Raw genomic sequence first — 7,749 nt, forward strand, 5'->3', positions numbered from 1 at the left:
TTTATTTAATTGAGAGATGTGTTTGTATGGAACTTAACAAATATATGAACAGTAAAGCGTTTACTTGCCAAGTGATTGGGTGTGTCTCAGTGGAGCACAGAGCCCAAATAGAACATTTCTGTCATGATATGATTGATTCAGTGGCCCTTTTTACACAGGGTTTTAGAAAGATAAGAAAGAATAGATGCAAATTTAGGGTTATTCCTGGCTGGAGCCGCTGTGTTAAAGAATTATATGCTAAATCAAGATATGATTATTTTAAATGGTTGGAAAATGGAAGAAACAGAAATTCGGAGGAATACCAAAGAATGGTAGAGAGTAGAAAAACTTTTAAAAATGCGTTGTCCAGTTGTAAGTGCAATGAAATATCTGAGAGAGCTAGAGCTGTGCAAGAGAAATTTCAGAGCAAGAATATGCGCTCTTTCTGAGGTGAAATAAGAAAGCAGTGTAATAAGATAAAATCATCAAAGATTATAGATGGTATGACTAATGACAATAATACGATATTATTCAGTTGTTTGATGAAAAGTTGTTTAAGAATCAGGATGAAGAGGATATTGGGGGAGAAACTGAGTTTTTGTCCAAATTAAAGGAAGTGCGGTATTCCAGGAGAAAAATGTGCATTAAAATGTCAGTAGAAAGATCAAAACTTTTAATTAGGAGGCTGAATGAAGGCATAGGTCATGATGGCATGCATTCTACATTACTGAAGCGTGGATCTGAGGAGTTTTTAGGTGTATTGGTGCGTTTTATAAACACTTGTTATAGTCATTGTTACATACCAGTGGAAATGCTGAAGGGTAATGTTACTCCCATTATTAAAGACATAAAAGGAAATGCGTCAGATTCATCTAACTATAGGCCAATAATGGTATTTTCATGTGTTTTAAAACTTTTAGAATTACACTTTTTAGATGTGTTAAAAGAAAAGTGTGTTTTTAACTGTAGGCAGTTTGGATTTACAGAAGGACTGTCTATTGCTGATGCTTGTTTTTTTTTATTAAAAGAAACTATCAGACCAAACACTAAAAGAGCCAAAACATTTTATGCAGTTTGTATGGATTTTTCAAAAGCTTTTGATAATGTGAATTATTTTAAACTAGGGAACATTTTATTGGAGAGGAACTTTCTCCCTGACTCTATTTTAATTATCAAGAATTATTTACGGAACACCAGTGCAAGAATTATTTGGAATAATTGTTTTGGTAAATATTACCCTATCAATAGAGGAATTCGACAAGGGGGAATTCTCTCTCCTTTTGCTTTTTAAATTATACATTGATGATATGATTAAAACCTTATCGAAGGTGAATGTTGGATGTTGCCTTGGTTTTTTTAGAGTAAATATCGTTGCATATGCAGATGACATTGTAATTTTAGGTGATTCAAAAGAAAACGTTGACTTACTGTGTAAAACATTTGAGACTGGGGTAAATAATCTGGAACTGAAAATTAACAGCATTAAATCCAAAGTTGGGTCTGGTTAGTACTTGGATGGGTGACCGCCTGGGAACATCAGATGCTGTTGGCATCCCTACGTGTCAAGTGGGGTTAGTGGAGGATTAGTGCCCCTCCCTGTAAAACAATTAACTCTAAGCCCTTGGCCACCCCGTTTGGGATACATGGCGTCTGGCAATGAATGAATGAAATGAAATCCAAAGTTATGATATTTAATACAAGAAAAAATGTGGGGCACAGTATCCTTTGTATAAATCAGTATGAAATAGTGAAGAAATATAAATATTTAGGCTATATAATTAAAGACAGTTTTTCAGATAAATATGATTTTGAGATAAATTATTAAATTCTTTTTATTCAAAATTTAATTCTGTATACAGGAAATTTAAGAATATTAATTCACAAACTTTACTGTTTTTGTTTAAGGCATATTGTGTCCCTGATTATGGGTTATCATTATGGGACTTAGAGAAACCACAAAAAGGTTTGCTGTTTAGAACATTTGAAGTTGCATATGCTAATGCAATAAAGAAAATATATAATTTACCAAGATTAACAAGTAATCATAGTGTGGCCAAGGCAGCTGGTGTTTTTCTGCTAAGGCATCATGCAGCATTCACACAGGCAAGATATGTGAAATCTTTATTTACAAAGAGGAATGTTTTACTTAGGAGGAATATTCCTGTTTTTACCTCTGGCTATCATTTTATCCAGCTTTGTAATCACTTCAGTGAAAAATATAATATAAGTATTATGAGAATGGAAACTGATATTATTAAATCAAGGATTGCTTGGATTCAAAATCATGAAGAAACAAGAGGATTGCAAGTTACTGTGTGATTACATAAAAAGAGGTGTGGGTTTGTGTTACTTGGGTGATATTGGGCTGTGATGGTGCTGCCGTTTGTAAATATGTATTATAGTATATATACACTTGTATAAAGCAGTATATGTATGAAGATATTTGTATGTGTGGAACAATAAGATAATTTAGCAATATAATAGGATCTTTTTTTTTTTTTTTTGTTTCTGAAATGTTACATGAGTGGATATATATATATATATATTTTTTTTTGAAAGAATGCTAGGCTGTTGTCCCTCTTACTGGTCATATGTATGTTAAATACGAAATAAAGATAATTGATTGAATGATTGATTGACTACTACTGCTGCTGCTGCTGCTGCTGTTGCTGATGTTACTACTACTGCAACAACAATCGCGGAAGGATCGCTCTACTACTACTGCTGCTACTCCTACTACTACTACTACTACTACTACTACTACTACAGTCGCGAAGAGAGCCAACCCTTTCATTCCGCTGATGTATTACTTTTTTGTTCTTGCAACCTTCAAACAATTTTAATCAGCTTAGGAGAGACTTTTCGAGCCGGAGGGGGTACATTCCCCCTTCACTAAGCCCTCCACTGCCAGACATCCTTCCTTGGCTTAAAAAAAATCGTCTGGAGATAACAGTATTAAAGCAGAAAATAAATGCCATCGAACTGAAAAGCTTTACGGTCGTGGGAGTCGCGTTCGATATTCCTTTCACCTTAACTTGGCTCAGAATTCGTCCGTTTGCGGTTTATTTTACGTAACATTAGCAGAAAAAGACGATGCTAAGGTTATACAGCCTTTCCATAGCACTTCTTCGTAACCAGCATCATAGTTCAGCGGTAATCTATTGCTATATTTCGCTGCTTAAGATGGTAAGGCGTTAGTCCACCTCCTGCAGCTTCTCTCTATCATCCTGACATAAACATAGTGTAAATCAGAACCATACGAGAGAATAATTAGGTGTATTGTACTGAATAAATCGTTAAGGAAGTGGTGTTAAGAAAATCGCCATAGCCACTTAGGATACAGCCGATAGAGTGGTCCATAAGTAACGCTTCTCTAACACTCAGCTGGGCAGTTTCTTGTGTGCTGCATGAACGGTTCAGTTAGTGTTATGTTTCTCCTGCATCATTTATTTTCTGCTCCCAGTGCCGCACCCAAGCCCACACCAGCAGACTTAGCCGTCTCCACAACTCAAAATACTGCCACATGAGTAGTGGAGCTATTTACAGACCACTCTCTATTACTTTTAAATATTTAACTCATAAATGAATTTTTATGGACGCCAGACGATTTTATTCAGTTGATAATTTTTTCACCCTCTAGACGTAAAAAAAAAAAAAAAAGTTGAAAATTAAAGATTGCCAAAAGATTTAAAGATTTCTGAAACTCGTAAATAGCCGAACAGAAAACAATCTTGGCAGTATGCTATGTGTTGCGAGGACGGCTCAGTCGGCTAGTGTGGGCGTGGTTGTGGAGGTGGGAGTAGGAGGACTGAATGATGTAGGGTAGATACTGATAACACTAAGCAGTCCCCACAACACAAGAGAAACATCCCGTCAGAATGGCATACAGCGTGGTTTACATATATAACGCTTCCATTACACTCCGCCAGGTGCTTTATCGTGTGTTGTGTCTGTTCTGCATCATTCCAATTATCATCCCCACTGCCTCACCCACGACAATGAAGAACTCATCATTTGTACGAACTCTGCCTCATAATCCAAACGGCTCTATTTATTTTAGGAAAGGCTTCTCGTACAGTAAGGGTTAATGCAGGCTATGTCTAATCCCTCTAGCTCGAAATATATGACCTCATAATTTGTACAAAAACCGCCTGGAAGCCGCAAACATCATTCATCCATCCATCCATCATCCAATCCTACATTGCCCCAAGAGGAGCGTAGGAGCCCAGGGCTAGGCAGTTGGTCTCGACATTTAGGATGAGAGGAGGAAATACCAGCTGTTCGAATCCACCCCCTCCTACATCCAATCCCACAAAACCGCAACGTTTCTCATCCGTCTCATTCACCTCCAGAGGATTTTATGCCATTTAAGTAAGATCTAAAAATGTTAATGAACCCTATATCTAACTATTCGAGATTGAAATATCCCTTTTAGTCTACTGAAATTTTCTCGATATAGCACAAATAGACTAGAGAAACGAGGCGTCACAGCGAACGAGTTAGTATCACATGTTCGAACCCTCCACTGTAATGATCATCCTCCTGCTTCGAATCCTTTGAACCTTTGAACCCTCTCGATTCCCTTATTTGCCCGACTGATGTGAAAGAGGGACGACCCGCTGGTGGAAAGCCTTGCTATTTATATTGGTATTACGCTATTTCGTTTATTTTTACAGTATTACTGTTATTTGTGGTACTTTTTTATGTTTTGTGTTAGGATGTAATCTACAGTAATTAGAGGTGATTCGTGTTTACATCAGGTGTATGTGAGATAATTGTTGCCTGGTTCTGGAATGGGACGCAATACTGTAACTGTGACGTCATTTATTATTTTCACGGTATATGAACGAAACGTTTTAAACCTCCTGAACTATAGAGTTAACTCACCATAGTTACTGCCTACCAGAGTGGTTTATAAGAAATCAGGGAGCGTCTTCATTCCCGTTACCAAGCTGAATAAAATCCGTTGGTAGCAGCAAACCTGCGTCTGATCATCTTCCCTTATGTATGGTTTCCTTAGCACTATTACTTATCGTACCGTATCTTTTGTTCTGGGATACTATTTGGCAAATGAGTTTATTTTTTATAATACTTTTTGGGCTGTTTATTATGCCTACCGAAACTCCCTCAGTTGGTTGATGTAATTTTATATAATGACTTTCGTCATAAGATGATCCACCGGTACACATGGAGAGTAATGAGGAGGATGGATGGTGAACTTGTTGAACGAAAGGCAATGATAGACTACGTGTGTGTGGATGAGCGAATGAGAAGACAAGTGTTGGATGCAAGAGTGTGGAGAGGGTGGGGGAATGGAGTCTCGGACCATCACTTAGTGATGGCCAAGGTAAAGATGCAAAGAAAGTGGTTGAGGAGGCGAAGGGGAAGACAGGAGGAAACAGCTCCTCTGACAAGAGTGGAGAAATTGCAAGACAGTGAGAAAATGACAGAGTATAAGAGCATAGTGGAAGAAAGATTGGGAAGGGATGAGCTAGAGCAGATGGAAGGGGTGGAAGACGTATGTAAGATATTCACGGAAGAGATAGGCGCAGCGTTTGAGGCGGTTTGTGGAGTGAGGAGGAGATGCAAGGGTGTACAAGGGACAGCATGGTGGAATGATGAGGTGAAACGAGCTGTGGAACAAAAGAAGAAGGCATATAGTGAATGGCTAGCGAGTAGAGGTAGGGGAGAAGATGAGAGAGAGAGAGAGGTATATGTGAGCAGGAGAAGGGAGGTTAAGAGACTGGTGAAGGAGAGTAAGAAGAAAGTGGATGAAGAGTTTGGGAGGAATCTGAGTGTGAAATGGAGGGAGAGTAAGAAATTGTTTTGGAAGGAAGTAAAGAAAGTAAGGCAGTGTGAAAGGGGAAATAATAGGGGAGTGAAAGATGGGAATAATAGTTTGTTGGTGGAGAAGAGAGAGAAACTGAGGAGATGGAAGGAGCACTTTGAGGATTTGTTGAATATAGAGAGTGAGAGCAGTGTGAGTATAAGTGGTTGGGGAATGGCTGGGAGAAGAAGAGATGAGAGGAGGGAGGAAGAGATCAGTAGGGGAGAAGTAGTGGAAGCAATGAAGAAGATTAAGCTGGGAAAGGCCCCAGGAATTGATGGAGTGTGTGGTGAAATGCTTAGGTATGGGGGTAAGATTGTTGTGGAGTGGATATGGAAGTTGTGTAGATTGGTTTGGGAAGAGGGAAGGGTTCCAGAGGACTGGAAATCAGGTATAATTGTTCCTCTGTACAAAGGAAAAGGGGAGAGAGAAGTATGTGGTAACCATAGGGGTATTTGCCTTCTTAGTGTGACTGGTAAAATATATGGTAGAATACTCATTGATAGGGTTAGGCATATGACAGAGGAGCTAGTTGGAGAAGAACAAGGGGGATTTAGGAAGGGAAAAGGGTGTGTAGATCAGATATTTGTTCTAAGATGTTTAGTGGAGAAGTATCTAGAGAAGGGAAGGAAAGTGTATGCTGCCTTCATGGACTTGGAGAAAGCTTATGACAGAATAGATAGGCAAGGTATGTGGAAGGTATTAAGAATATATGGAGTGGAGGGGAAATTGTTGAGTGCTGTGAAGAGTATGTACGAGGGAGCTAGGGCTACGGTGCGAGTGGATGGTGAGCTAAGTGAGTTCTTTGATCTCAATGTGGGACTGAAACAGGGGTGTGTGATGTCTCCATGGCTGTTTAATATATATATGGATGGGGTTGTAAAGGAGGTGCAAGGTAGGGCAGTGGATGTGGGGCAGGCCCTAATGAATGAGGGTGAGATTTGGAAGCTTCCGGTGTTGCTGTTTGCTGATGATACAGTATTGTTGAGTGAAGATGAATGGGAGTTGCAAGGTTTGGTGAATGAATTTGGGACAGTGTGTAGGAGGAGGAAGCTGAAAGTTAATGTAAACAAAAGTAAAGTTATGGTGTTTGAGAGGAATGAAGTCACAGAGTGTCCAGTGAGGTTGGATGGCGAGGTTATGGAGAATATGAGTGCATTCAAGTACTTGGGTAGTGTGATGAGTAAGGATGGAACTTTGGAGGATGAAGTACGTGAAAGGGTACAGCAGGGAAGGAAGGTTGTTGGTACACTGAAAGCAGTGATGAGAAATAGGGAGGTGAGTATGGAAGTTAAGAAGTCACTGCATGATGGTATTGTGATCCCTACCCTGACGTATGGAAGTGAGGCGTGGACCTTGCAAGGGGGGAACAAGTCAAGAGTGAGAGCAGTGGAAATGAGTTACTTGAGAGGAGCATGTGGAGTGACGTGGAGGGACAGGTTGACGAATGAAGAAGTGAAGGAACGTTGTGGGGTAGATGTGGATGTGGTTGAGAAGATTAGGAGAAATACGCTGAGGTGGTTTGGACATGTGGAGAGAATGGAGAATGAAAGACTGACTAAGAGGGTGTATGTAGGTGAGGTGGAGGGAGGGAGAGGGAGGGGTAGACCGAGGATGAGGTGGAGGGATGGAGTTGAGAGGTATATGAGGGAGGGGGGGTGAGTTGGGGGGAGGGTAGTCAAATGGTGGGTGACAGAGTGACTTGGAGGCGTTTTGTCTGCGGCCACCCTTTGCGGGATTAGGGCGTGGGGCTATAGATAGATAGATAGAGATTCTTCCATCTTCGGACGAAGATAATCTATAAGGAGACATAAGACCATCCTCCACCTCACACCAAGCTCATTCACATACTGTATCTCAGCACCCCATCCTTCCATCCTAGCCTCAGCATCCCCCTCTCCTCTTTTTCTTTCACCTCTTCCACTTCACTCACATGCATTCTC

This window comes from Coenobita brevimanus, chromosome 44, assembly GCF_032717465.1.
Source record: "Coenobita brevimanus isolate Jiangsu-jjx chromosome 44, ASM3271746v2, whole genome shotgun sequence".
Taxonomy (NCBI): domain Eukaryota; kingdom Metazoa; phylum Arthropoda; class Malacostraca; order Decapoda; family Coenobitidae; genus Coenobita; species Coenobita brevimanus.